Source organism: Dermochelys coriacea, chromosome 18 (assembly GCF_009764565.3).
Source record: "Dermochelys coriacea isolate rDerCor1 chromosome 18, rDerCor1.pri.v4, whole genome shotgun sequence".
NCBI classification, from domain to species: domain Eukaryota; kingdom Metazoa; phylum Chordata; order Testudines; family Dermochelyidae; genus Dermochelys; species Dermochelys coriacea.
Window position 1 is genome coordinate 15,823,921 of NC_050085.1, and position 12,812 is coordinate 15,836,732.

Sequence of the window (12,812 nt, forward strand, 5' to 3'; positions counted from 1 at the left end):
TTTAGTAGATCTTACCTTAAAGATTCCAACCCCCGACAGATATCCTGGTGATTATAAGCCCAAGATAGAAAGATAGAAGGATGGATATGTATGGAGAGAGAGAGAGATTTTTCATGAGTCATTGATGCAGCCCCAGCTTGCTGCATGTCTTACATGTACTCTGTCTAACCCTAGTGCATGCTGGTTCCCACCATAGCATCTGTGTGTGTGCATGGGACACCCAGCAAGCTGGCACTTGGTTTGTTTTGGTTGAGCACTGCAGCCTGGATTAGCCGCAACAATAATATTTTTTTTAAACACCACTTGGCTGGAATCCTTAAGGTAATGCCGTGATGTGTATGAGGTCCTCGAATGAAAGAGCAAAGGGCAAAGCACATCACAGACATTAATTAGGCCTTACACCACATGGCCTCCCATTAAGTAGGGAAAGCTTTATTGTCCCCATGCTACAGCTGGGGAAACTGAGGCAGAGAACTTAAGCAGTTTGCACATGTTCATGTAGTGAGTCAGCGACAGACATGAAAAAAAGAACCCAGAACTCCTAACTCCCAGTTCCCTGCTTTCTCTTTTGATACAAGAGCTTCTCAATGAGAAAACTAACAAAGGTAGGTTAAGTTAAAGGCCTAGAAAAGATGCCACTCGGGTGGCTTTTATGGCCTTTCATAAAGGACAGGAAAGGAAAGAGGCCCCGATTCAGCAAAGTGTTTAATTACTTGCTTAAGCCCATCTGTATTCAGCAAAGCACTTAAGCGCATACTTAGCTTTAAGAATATGCCTCGGTCATATTGAAGTCAGCAGGTTTAAGCACACACCTAACCTTAAGCACATAATTATATATTTTGCTGAGTAAAGACGGCACAGCAAAAAAATTTCCATGTGAAACCATCTGTAGCAAGAATGAGATCCAGCGACATGTCTGAAGAGAAGCAAAGCAGGGAGTTACTGGCAGATGCTGCTAGGCATGCACCCCTGGGTGCCTAGTCATCCAGATTCTCCGAGATCAGCAGGCCAAAGCACACCTGGCTAAGACGGAAGCAAGGCAGTAAAGCACTGAAAGCTTTCACGGGCTGGCTCCATGTGCCCTGGTTAGAATTAAAGAGCAATTTGATGCACAACGTTCAAGATGTGTGTTTGCTGACCCAACATAAAAGCCAGACACCGAGCAAGCCTGTTAATCAGAGCTAAGCATCTAAGACCAGACCTAGACAATGTGGGGAAAATGTTGATTCCTCAGCAGTGGCAGCAGGTCAAACTGCAGCTTTGTTATGTTACTATTAATAGAAATATTCTCACAATTATTTTTGTTTTTAAATGTCAGTACAAATATGGGAAGGAAGGCGTGTTTGTTGGTTGGCTGGTGGGAGAGGAAGGAGATAAACACTCCCCAGAAATTTTAGAAACCCAAATGCAACTACACTGCGCCAACACCTGAGAAGTTGAATGTGAAACTGACTAGAGACAAGAACTCTGTATTTGCCCTTGGAGCAGCAATGCCAATCCCAAACATTCAGAAATCGGGAATCAGACCACCCCGCCCGCCCCCAAAAAAACAAAAAAAAATCCCATGAGATTAGTTTAAAACTCACGAGATTTTAAAAATAATAAATTTGGATTTTTTTTTAATTTGCCTTCTGGGTTTTGAACCTTTTGGGTTCAAGTTTTTCTCTGAAACCACCAGGGCATGAAATTTACTTTTTTTTTAAAAAATGAAAGTTGAGATTTTCAAGTAATCCCCTACCTGTGGGAGCTGGGACTTTAAAAAAAAAACACCCAATATCCCGAGACTGGCGATAAGATCATTAGAGTCAGCAATTCCTGCAGGAGTGACTCCCATCAACTTCAGTGGAGTTACGCTAAGGATGAATTTGGCCCAAGACATGAAACTGAGCAGCCTAGATTCAGTAGTCGGTTAGTAGTCCCACAGCAGACTTGTCAAAGTTAAGCACAGAAAAGGGGGTTTATTTACCTATGTGGTGGGGATAGCCAAGTGATGAGTTGAAAAATAGAGCATTAAGCATCCAATAATGAAACCACACTGGTGGCTGAGCAAGATGTGAAATTGAAACTGCCTGGTCTTGATTCACTAACCTGAGTGAAATGCAAAAAGTAAAGGGTAAAATGCAAATCAGATTTCTAAAATCTCTCTGTTTTCACAGTTTCAGCACTAACAGAGGGAAGGGCATTCTTTTAACAATGGTTTTTTACCCTGACGGTGTCCCTTTAAATTTTGGGCCCCCATTTTTGGTAACAAATATCTTGGCACAAAAATACACACTGTGGAATCTCTTCTTCTCTCCACGCCAGGGTGTAATTTCTACGGACATAACAGGAAATAAACAGCTCTGTGGGTGGAGAACAGACCCCTCTTTACCAAACAATTCCCAGCCCTCCACTCTATTATGTAACACTGCTGCCTGTATGCTAATTTTCAGGCAGTTTCTGTGCTAAAGACTCATCAGAGATGGACAGAAAACTTATCTTGGAAAAAAATGTCACCATACTGTATTAGGCAGACAGCACTAAATTCCACTCGCCTTCCATCCCGGGAAGCTGGGTTAGCTGGACTGCAGATGTATATAATATTTTGTTTAGTCTATTATGGATATTGCTGCACAGCAAATGTTCTTCTCCTCCCAACTCCCCCTTCTTCTATCACACACACAGTCTGGCATGACCAGCAGATTCTGCTCATTAAAAGCCCAGGACTGGAATAGAAAGGAGTTTTCAGGTGCATTGCTAGAGCTGTACGGGAAAAGCCAGATCTGGAGCAGCAAGAGGAACTGCAGGTCAGGAGTGAGGTGCATTGGCAGAGCTGTAGAAGGGGCCCCAGTTCTGGAACGGAACAGGGGCTGCAGGTCAGAAGTAGGGTGAGTTGTCACCACTGTGGAGGGACCCCGGCTCTAGAATAGCGGGGGAGGACAGTGTGTGAGGAGTGAGCTGCATTACCAGAGCAAGGGGCAGCTGCGTGCCCGCCTCTGCGAGCAATTCCTTCTTTCCCCCTCTGAGGGCCAGATCCTCAGCTGATGTAAATCAGCATTGACTTTAATGAAACTGTGTCAATTTAAGATCTGGCCCTTAGGCATTCATCCCGCACCTTTTCCTTGTAATGGGAGTTTTGCCATTTACTTCAACATGTGCAAGATGGTGCCTTTAATTTGATTCTCCCCCCTTCTTTCAAAACTGCAGCCTTTTGTGACACCCCCAGCTTGGTACAGAAGCTTGCCTGGCAGCTGGTGTTTTCGGCAGTGCTGGAAGAGTGCGAAAGAGAGACTGTGGCGGCAACAGCCCACGACTAGTTTCAAGGCTAGGCCGATGATAAATCTTCTAGTGATAGCCTGCCAGAAAGCTGATCACAGGTGTAATTACAGTGATAAATATCACCCTGTGCCCATAACCATCACAAACAAACACACTTCATTTCTTGTTCCCATTAAGTCCGGGAGAGGTACCTACACTGGCCCATTCTATGGACAATATGTACTTGCACCGATTGCTACTCGTCTCCAGCCTTGACTGTGAATTTTTAGCTCATAACTGCGTGTGGAACACTTAAGTGCTTGAGAGACCCCCAGACAATATTCTCTCTTGTGACCTCCACCACAGGAATTCAGCTGTGAGCCACAACACTGGAGCTGTGTTCTGCTCAGCTGGGCTTCCTCACTTCTCCCTGCTGTGTGAGAGTCCCTAGCCCTGAGCCCAGTCCTGGCCTCGCTGGCCATGGCTGGGCAAGTGTTTTGCTTTGTACTGCTGCCAGCCTGGCTTCATTGGCGGGAGCAAAGTCACAAGCGCTCACCTGCAGCTGAACCCCCATATCATCTAGACCTACTCTGAGCATGTTTAGAAGACAAAGGGGCAGATTTTAACATGAGCTCAGTTCCCAGTTTAGGCACCTACCTAAAGGTTAGATTTTCAACCATGCTCAGCAATTGGCAGCTCCTATTGGGATGCACATGGCTAGATTTTCAAAACCGCTCGGCACCCAGCTGGCTGTGCTGCTCTTTAGAAAATCTGGCCCATGATTCTTAAAGTGCCCTTGGCCAGGTTACATGAATGCTCCCATCACCGGGGGGTTATATCACTGCTAATGAAACACTGGAAGGTCTTAAAGAGCAAATCAACATAGATGCAACCATTGAAATTGGTGGCAAAACTGAGGATCTTCATAAATTCATAGGTGCTGGGGCCAGAGGGGACTATGATGATCATCTAGTCTGACCTCCTGGTCACAGAACCTCACCAGCTGATTCCTAGATCAAGCTCATATCTTCTAGCTAAGCTAGAGCAGCTAGTTTAGAAATACATCCAAGGGGACCCATATTTAGCCAACATATTGAGCTGGTCAGAAGTTTTCCAACAGAAGGTTTTTCCAGCTGAAAATGTGGATTCATCTCAATCAAAATGTCTTGTGGGATCATATTGATTTCGACAAAACTTTCAACTAAATCAGGCAGGCTCCTGATGGATTTCTGCCTGGTTTCCTGCCAACATAATGGTGCTATAGATTTAGCCAGATTAAACCTCTCAGCAGGAAAGCAGTATGTTTCATTCATCCCAATTTGCATCTCTCCTAGAAACTATCACAGTATCAGCTAAGATCCTCCCCACTGACTAATCTTAAACATTCACTGCTGTACAATCTGCTATAGCTTTCCTTTCTAAAGAGATTCCTCAGAGTCATAAAGAACTTGTCTGTCTTAACTCTCATGCTCTGAAACGGCTTTTCCAGAGCTCTGCTCTGTTCATTAGAAGATAAATGAGTGGATGGAACCCTCCAACTTTAAGCTCTGCCGTTTGTTTTTCAAAATCCACACCTTTCGCCTCCCAAGAGGGTAGACTTCCTTAGCCAGTGTGCAGCCAGAAAACGCTTTGCAATGGGTGAAAGGTACAGACACAAAGACTCCCTGTCTGCAAGGCTGAAAAGTGTCATGCTTCAGCTCCATCCATCTAATCATCCATTGATCCACTCAACATCCTTCTACCCATCCAACCATGTGACAGCACCTTTTCGTCCATCCATCAATCCATCCATACCTTGAAAATGTATTCCCTGCTATATGGCCTTTCATAAGAACACAAGGAATTTTAAGAAGGTAAGAAAAAGCCCCTTATCTTAATATGCTGACCCTTTAATGTTTTATTTTAATCCCAGCTTCCTATTTTGCCACTGTTTTTTCCATCTTCAGCAACATCTTGGGGTCTCAGTCTCCTTAGTACAAATGGAGTAGAATGACTCCATTTTAAAAGGAGGACTGGATGGCTCCGGGTGTTAATGGGAGATGGTTTCTTTTGCTTTCAGCTCACCTGTTCAAATCCAGCCTATGTCAGAATGAGTGGTCAAAGGTTTTCAACATTTATTCTAAAGGCTGTTCAGCAGCCCATGTGAAATGACTTTGGGGCTGCGTTCTAATCCTCAGTGGATCATCAAACCCATCAACACAATTGCAGATCTATCGGCAGAGAGGTCAAATCTTGAATGGAAGATGGAAAACGAACTTCTCTTTCCTCCTCCAGGGATGTTGATGCAGCAGCTACCATGAATGCTGGATGAGTATTTATGTTATGTACAGTCTAACGATTCAGTCTGGCCTAAGTCTGTCAAGTGCCAAACATTTCCTGGTTTGCTAAAGGAAGGAATCCGTCTCTCTTCTCAGAGCAGTCGTTCTTCAGAATGGCTAGGGCCACGTCTGCCTCTGTCTGGGAACAAACCTTGGGGTCCCTGATGCCCGTGAGCTCATAACCCACCACTGTGATATCTCCTGCCCCTTTGCAGAAAAACTGAATTTCAGGCCTGCCTGAGCAAACTGAGACAGAAGTGGCACATGCAGCATTGAAGCTGGTCATAAATCTGACTTTACACGCATGATGGAGAGCGGACCAGGCAGTGGTGCGGCAGGTCCTAATGCAGCGGCAATGCAGAGGTGCATGGCTGTCCCAGCCTGGAATCACAATAGGTACTTCGGATCAGGCTTTAGGTGAACTGGCAGCATCTGGTGTCCGAGCAAGCACAGAAAGAGATGCAGGTTGTGGGTCAGAAGTGAGATGAACGGGCAGAGCCAAGAGCGGAGAGCAGGACTGGATTTCAGCTAGCTGACGGCGCCTCCAGTCAAGTATCAGAGGGCATTTACCACCCTGCTGGGGGAGAAATGAAAGAGTAGCGAGGGCTGCAGTTCAGGATGGGGGGGGGGCAGCAGCAGAAGGGTCAGAACTGAGCATCGTCAATAAAGCTGAGGGAGGGGCTCAGAACTGGAATAACGGGGGGGGGGGGAGAGGCAGGCAGCAGGTCAGGACCGAAAGGAGTGGTGGGCTTGATCCAAAGCCCGTTGAGGTCAGTGTAAAGACTCCCATTGGCTCTAGCCACTCACAAAAGGGAGAGGGGACCCTCACGGAGTGCCCACCTGCCTCCCAGTCCGATACAGGCCAGAGTCATCGGTTCCCACAGTTCAGTGGGCATGAAATGTAGGCGCCGGTATCAAAGCAGAGGCCTTACCCTCTGAAATCCACCCAGCTGCACAAAGAGAGACGTCCCATGGACAAAGCCAGTGAGGTAGTCTACCACTGCGACTGGCTAATCTCCTCATTAGCAAGGCACCCCAAATAATCCCAATGAAAGGTTTAGACAAAGTTCATTGTTTAAAATAAGCCCCGCAGCAGATAACAGGGTGATAGGCAGTAAGTCTTTCTCAGCTATCTTTGCTTCATATCCCTTGACCAGCTTCCTGTTCAATCTGCTGAGACAAGTCTAACCCCACTGTGCAATACTAATGGACCCTTGGGTTAATACATGATGGAGCCATAGAGTCAGAGAGGTTAAGGCCAGAAGGGAGCACTGGATCGTCTAGTCTGATCTCCTGTATAACACGAGTCATTACATTTCACCCAGTTGTCTCTGTGTTGAGCCCAGTAACTTGTGTTTGGCTCTAGCAGCTTCCAGAAAGGCAGCCAGCCTGGGTTAGTAACATCGAGAGAGAGAGAGAGAGAGAGAGAGAGAGGGAGAGAGGGAGAGAATCCACCACCTCCTTTGGTAGCTTGTTCCAGTGGTTAATCGCCCTCACTGCCTTATTTTTAATCTGAATTTGCCTGGCTTCAGCTTCCAGCCATTGGCTCTTCTGCTTACTCTACTACATTAAAGAGCCTTTCAGTCTCTGGTATTTTCTCCCTGCGCAGGTACTTATACACTGTACTTGAGCTACCTCTCCAGAGCTCCAATCCAATCCTGCCTTTCCTAAACTTTTTTTTTAACCACTGATATGAGACTTTGTGCCCTGTTTCCAGATGATGCTCGGCCTACAGCCCCATTGACACCCCCCCCCGAGATCAGCCTCCCCCACTCAGAATGATCTGACCAGCATGAGATCTCACCATGAGTGCAATTCATGCTCCATACATACCAACAGGGCATGGTATTCCCTGGCCACGACCCAAACTTGCACCTAAGGATGGCTCACAGCCAACACCCTTGATAGAAAAAAATCACTTCTGAGTGCCAATAGCTCTGGCTCCCACAAGCAGGAGAGTCTAGCCTGGAGAGGTTGTGTGAAGAATGAGAAATTAGGTTGGAATCCCTGGGCAGGAGGTGGAGAGATGTTTTTGCTTCCAACACTTACAGGGTGGTAAACAGAACGTACTTGGCATGTCTTTAGCGCTTTCTGGACCCAGTGACGCCAGTGCAGCCCTGGGGCACTTGATCTCCCAAGCACTCTGCAGACTTTAATGAACCATCCTGATGCCCCTGGGAGGCAGGAAAGTTAGTGTTGTTCTATCCCCACCTTACCCGATGGAGGCATATCCTCCATCCATTTACGCTGGTGCAATCCGGAGGGACTCCACTTAAGTCAATGCGGTTGCACTGGCATAAAAGCGGCATGAGAGGAGAATCAGGCACTGAGTGTTACACAGCCACTAGCTGGTCCCTGGTGGACAAAGGGTTAACCTCGTCTCATCCTCCCCCTTGCCATACACAGGAACTGAAGGGGAGTACAAGGTAGAAAGGAGCATGCGGATGGGAAGCTGGATCCTGCACCTGTGGGGTCACCGGCCTGGACTCGGGGAATTGTCTGTGACTCATTCTTTTCCTTGATGAACACCCACGGCTGACTGCACCTGTGTCATCTTTCTGTTGTGTGATGCCACTAGCTCTCCCTGGGACATGGAGGGGGCAGTGACATCACACCAGACATCAATTCAGCCTGGAGAGGTTATGGGACATGCCCAAGGCCACTCAGTGTAGTTGGTCTCTATCCCACTCCCTGCTTTCCAGCCCTGCTTGTCTCTTGTTAGCCTATCCTACCTTTCCATAGGATCAGTGGCACTGACTTTCTCATTTCCCCGTGGGTGCTCGACTCCCACTCAATCCCGGGCCCCACCCCCACTCCACCCTTCCCCCAAGCCCCCACCCCCACCCAGCATCTTCCTGCCCCCACTCCGCCCCTCCCCCAAGTTCACCCTGCTCTCACTCCACCTCTTCCTGTCTCCGCTCCTCCCCCTCCCTCACAGTGCCTCCTGCCCGCTGCTGAACAGCTGATCACTGGTGGGTGGGAGGCGCTGGGGGATGGGGAGGAGCTGATTGGGGGGCCGCCAGTGGGTGCTGAGCACCCACTATTTTTTCCCATGGGTGCTCCAGCCCCAGAGCACCCACAGAGTCAGCACCTATGCATAGGATTTCTTTACAGCTATTAATATCTAATGGGTATTAGATTATGCAATCAAGCATAATTGCAGTGACGTCTAAGGGAGGCGTGAAGGATGTCTGGCTGCCTACAGGAATGTGTTCTGTGTGACTAGTCTCTGTGGCCCCATGCAGATGGTCACAGAGCCTCATTGCCCATGGCTTTACTTGGTATCATACATCTTGGGATACCATGGAAAGTGCAGTGAGTATTACTTTGTAATCATACATCTTGGGATACCATGGAAAGTGCAGTGAGTATTACTTTGTACACTATGAATGCCCCAGCTGTGCTTCTGGCTTAGACAGGGGAGGGCCTGTTAGTACCTGCCATGTAACCTAAAAACACAGACTGCACCAGCTCCAAGCAAATAAGGTTGAACAGGTTTCAGAGTAGCAGTACACAACCACGTACACATGTTTTAATATTTTCGATACCAGCTCCCCAGTGACAACAACCTACACTATTAAACCCAGAGCACTTGACTCAATCTGAATGCTTGAAGCCAAAAAGAAAAAAAAAGGTTCCTTTGTTTTAAAACTTCGGTTATTTTTCTTCAGAAATGTAAAGAAACAAACATCCAGCCCCTTTACTATAATTACTGAGTCATTCTCAGAGGACGCCTGGAAAGGTTTCTTCCTCTTGCCAGGAGAAACAAATTTTTTCTCCAGGAGGGGGTTGGAGTGAGGCTGGGTTCTCAATGTCCTCTCTCTCTCTTCCCCTCCCACTCTTACTCTTATCTGATTCACAAGGGAGAACCAGGAACTGACTCGTGACTGAATTAGATTGGTTTTTGTGAGAGAGTTCTGGTTTCCTTTCAGGACATTCGCAAAAAGAAAAGGAGGACTTGTGGCACCTTAGAGACTAACACATTTATTAGAGCATAAGCTTTCCTGAGCTATGCATCCGATGAAGTGAGCTGTAGCTCATGAAAGCTTATGCTCTAATAAATTTGTTAGTCTCTAAGGTGCCACAAGTACTCCTTTTCTTTTTGTGAATACAGACTAACACGGCTGCTACTCTGAAACCTTTCAGGACATTGACTTCCACCCCCGCCAGTTGGGCTACATTCTCTCTCTTCATTTATACCCAACCCGAGCCCAGAGCCTTCACCGAGCGTTCACAGTATAAACACAGGCAGAGACTGGCCTGATAACTAATTACTATAGCCAAAGCCGGTGGGAGTTGCTTGTAGAGGTGTATGGGCAAGTTTTCACGCTCTACTTTGAAAGCAGTTCCATTCAGTTTGTTTTACTTTTCAAACTCTAAACGCACAGAGCTGTGTTGCAGGCTAAGGCTCTGATAGACACACACAGAAGCCAAGATACATTCAGTGCTTATCGATTTGTGATGTCCAAGAAGTATGTGTTTGCCTCTCGGGCCTATCTAACTACATGCTTCCAGAGGGCCAGTCATCAACATAACTAGGATACATATTCCTACAATGTGTATTACTTGTGTTGCAACAGATGGGTAAGATAAGGCTGGAATTTAAAGCTTTCCTTATGAATTTCAGGGCTGGATAGGTTTGAGACAGGACCCTACTAGCAATTTTTGGATTCTTTCATTTAATTGTTTTTTAATTAGTAATGAATAATAATAATAATAATAAAGACATTCCCCTCTTCAGCATCCAGCACTTACTAAAGCCCAATATAATATAGGTCATAGAAGAGCATAGAAGAACCTAGTTGGTAGCATTCTCACCCCAGTGCTGAAGAGTCATGGCTTCTACTGATGATTACCCCAATACTGACATTGTGATACAGTATGACGGGAGGTGCTGTCCTTCAGATGAGAGATTCAGACAAAGGTCTTTGGCGTTGTCCAAGCAGAGGAGAAGGATGTGGTTAAAGATGGGCTAGGGGTTAAGTCACTGGGATGCTGGAAGTCTGGGTTCAATTCCTGGCCCTGCTATAGGCAAGCTGCTCAGGCTGGGATTTTCAAAGGTGGTCTAAGGGGGTTAGATTTCCACATCCCCTTGGAATTCAATAGAAGTTGGGTGCCTAACAGCCTTAGAATCATTTGTAAATCTCAGCCTTAGTCTCCTGGGGCCAGGTTCTTAAAAGTAGTTAGGGCATCTAAAGATGGAGGTAGGTCCCCAGTGGGATTTTAAAAAGTACCTAACTCCCTTTGATTTCAATGGGAGATAGGCCCTGAGGTGCTTTTGAACATCAGGCCCCCTATCTGTCTCAATGGGCATCTAAATACCTTTCCAAATCTGGCCCTCTATGCTAATCTCCCCAGTTGTAAAATGGGGCTAATAATTCTTCCCTACTTCCCAAGTGGTTGCGAGGAGAACTTCATTAATGTGTGTCAGGCTCATCTCCTGCAAAGATGGGGGTACCGAGACAGAAGGGCCCATGGCACCTTTTGGAAAGCATTGCAAATAATTGATGTGTCCTGACAACCCCCTGCCCCCCTTTTAGCCCTCCCCACTCACCCTGTGAAACAGGTTCTCCTGCCCAAGGCTGAGCAAGCGTGATTACACATAAAAGGTTGCTGCGTTAGCCCACGCAGTCCTTGCACTGCCAGCATCTCACTCGCTGCATTGCAGCTTGCTCTGGGTTAACATTGATTTTATGAGCTTCTCTATTCAACCTAGAGCTGGTAAGGAATTTTCCGATGGAACGTTTTGCCATCAGAAAGTGTCAACTTGTCAAAAGCAAAATACTTTGTGGAAATGGGACAATTTCAAAAAAAAAATTGTTTAAGAAAAAACAAACAGAACGGAGTGTTCCTTTTTGACCGCTTTGGAATGGACAATTTCTTTTTCCATTTTGAAATGACTTTTGATGTTTTTTTTAAACTTTATAGTATATAATACAACATAACGTTTTTAAAAGGTCAAAATCAGAGCACAGATTTTTGTGTTATCCATATGGAACATTTTGATCCACACAAAATGATTGTTTTTTTAATTGAATTTCATGGGAACGTCCACATTTTGTGCATGTGTGTGGTTTTCATTCTGTTTCGAAAATGGAAAAATTTCAGAACTGTGGAATTCCCTTTAAAATGGAAGATCCTGTTCCCACCCAGCTGTAATTAAACAGCAGCTCTTCCTTATGAATTGGCACTAGTTTGAAGTCCCATCTGCGCTACAGGTTAGTCAAATGTTACTGATTCCCATAATAAGAACTGGCAAGCGGAAGAGAAGGATTTCACACCCGTGCTCCCATGAATGAGGATGAAGCATTTAATTAGGAGCACTGCCTATGCGTTAATTATCTTCTTTGTGTGTGGTTATTAATATCTTTGCATGACTCATCAAGCCATGGGCTATGTTTTCCCTATACTGGTTTGAGCCGTGATTTAAGGTTTTATAATATATCTCTATATGTGACACCCCAGGGAAAAAAATAAGCTGGTTTCCCAAAGTTAAAGAGGAACAAAAGAAGAACATTATTGTTGTGATTTGTATTTGGTAGCGCCTTGAGTCCTCAAAGGAGATCAGAGCCCCATTGTGCCAGGTGCTGTGCAGACACCTAGTCCTTGCCCCCAAATAATTTACATTCTAAATAGACACAGTGGGAGTCAGAGGCACAGACAGAGGAAGTGATTCATTCAAGATCACCCAGCCGGTGAGTGGCAAACCTGGGAACAGAACTCAGACCGTCCAGACTCCTGGTCTGGTGCCCTATGCTCGGCTCTTCTATAATTAGAACTCAGATCCCCTGCAATAAGTAAAGTTAATTAGCAAAGGGGAGGGGGCTATAAAATGCCCTGCCGTCGAGGCTATCGGACTATGTTGCCTTTGTTTTCTACATCCTGCATCTTTACTTTTTGTCTAAGAACTTTCCTCATCTAGTGAGACCAGTGGCCATTTTGTTCTTCGAGCTGCTGCAGCCTGTTTCAGAAGGGACACACGCACGCTGCGTTCTCTCTCCTTCTTGATTTTGTGATTTTTCTTTCCGCTAAAATAAAAGTCACTTGAGACTGAAAAGGTGTGTGTGGAACTGTGCATGATGTGGCTGAGTTGGGAGGCTGCACTGCAATTATTACATGTTTCGCTGTGGCTCTGGGCCCTTCAGCCAGCGCTGCAAGGTTGAAGATCCCCAGTCTAAAGCCACAGAGCAGCTCTGCTCTTTCCTAACGTTTCTTGGCCAGCCTGCAAACATCTATTACAATCCAGTCTTGCTTCTG

General features: G+C 46.0%; 1 protein-coding gene across 4 annotated transcripts in view; it reads right to left on the reverse strand.

The window, feature by feature from the left end:
* The window catches only part of ACAP3 (ArfGAP with coiled-coil, ankyrin repeat and PH domains 3), a 160,001-nt gene that overhangs the window by 115,487 nt on the left and 31,702 nt on the right, over positions 1-12,812 (reverse strand). The window lies entirely within an intron of this gene.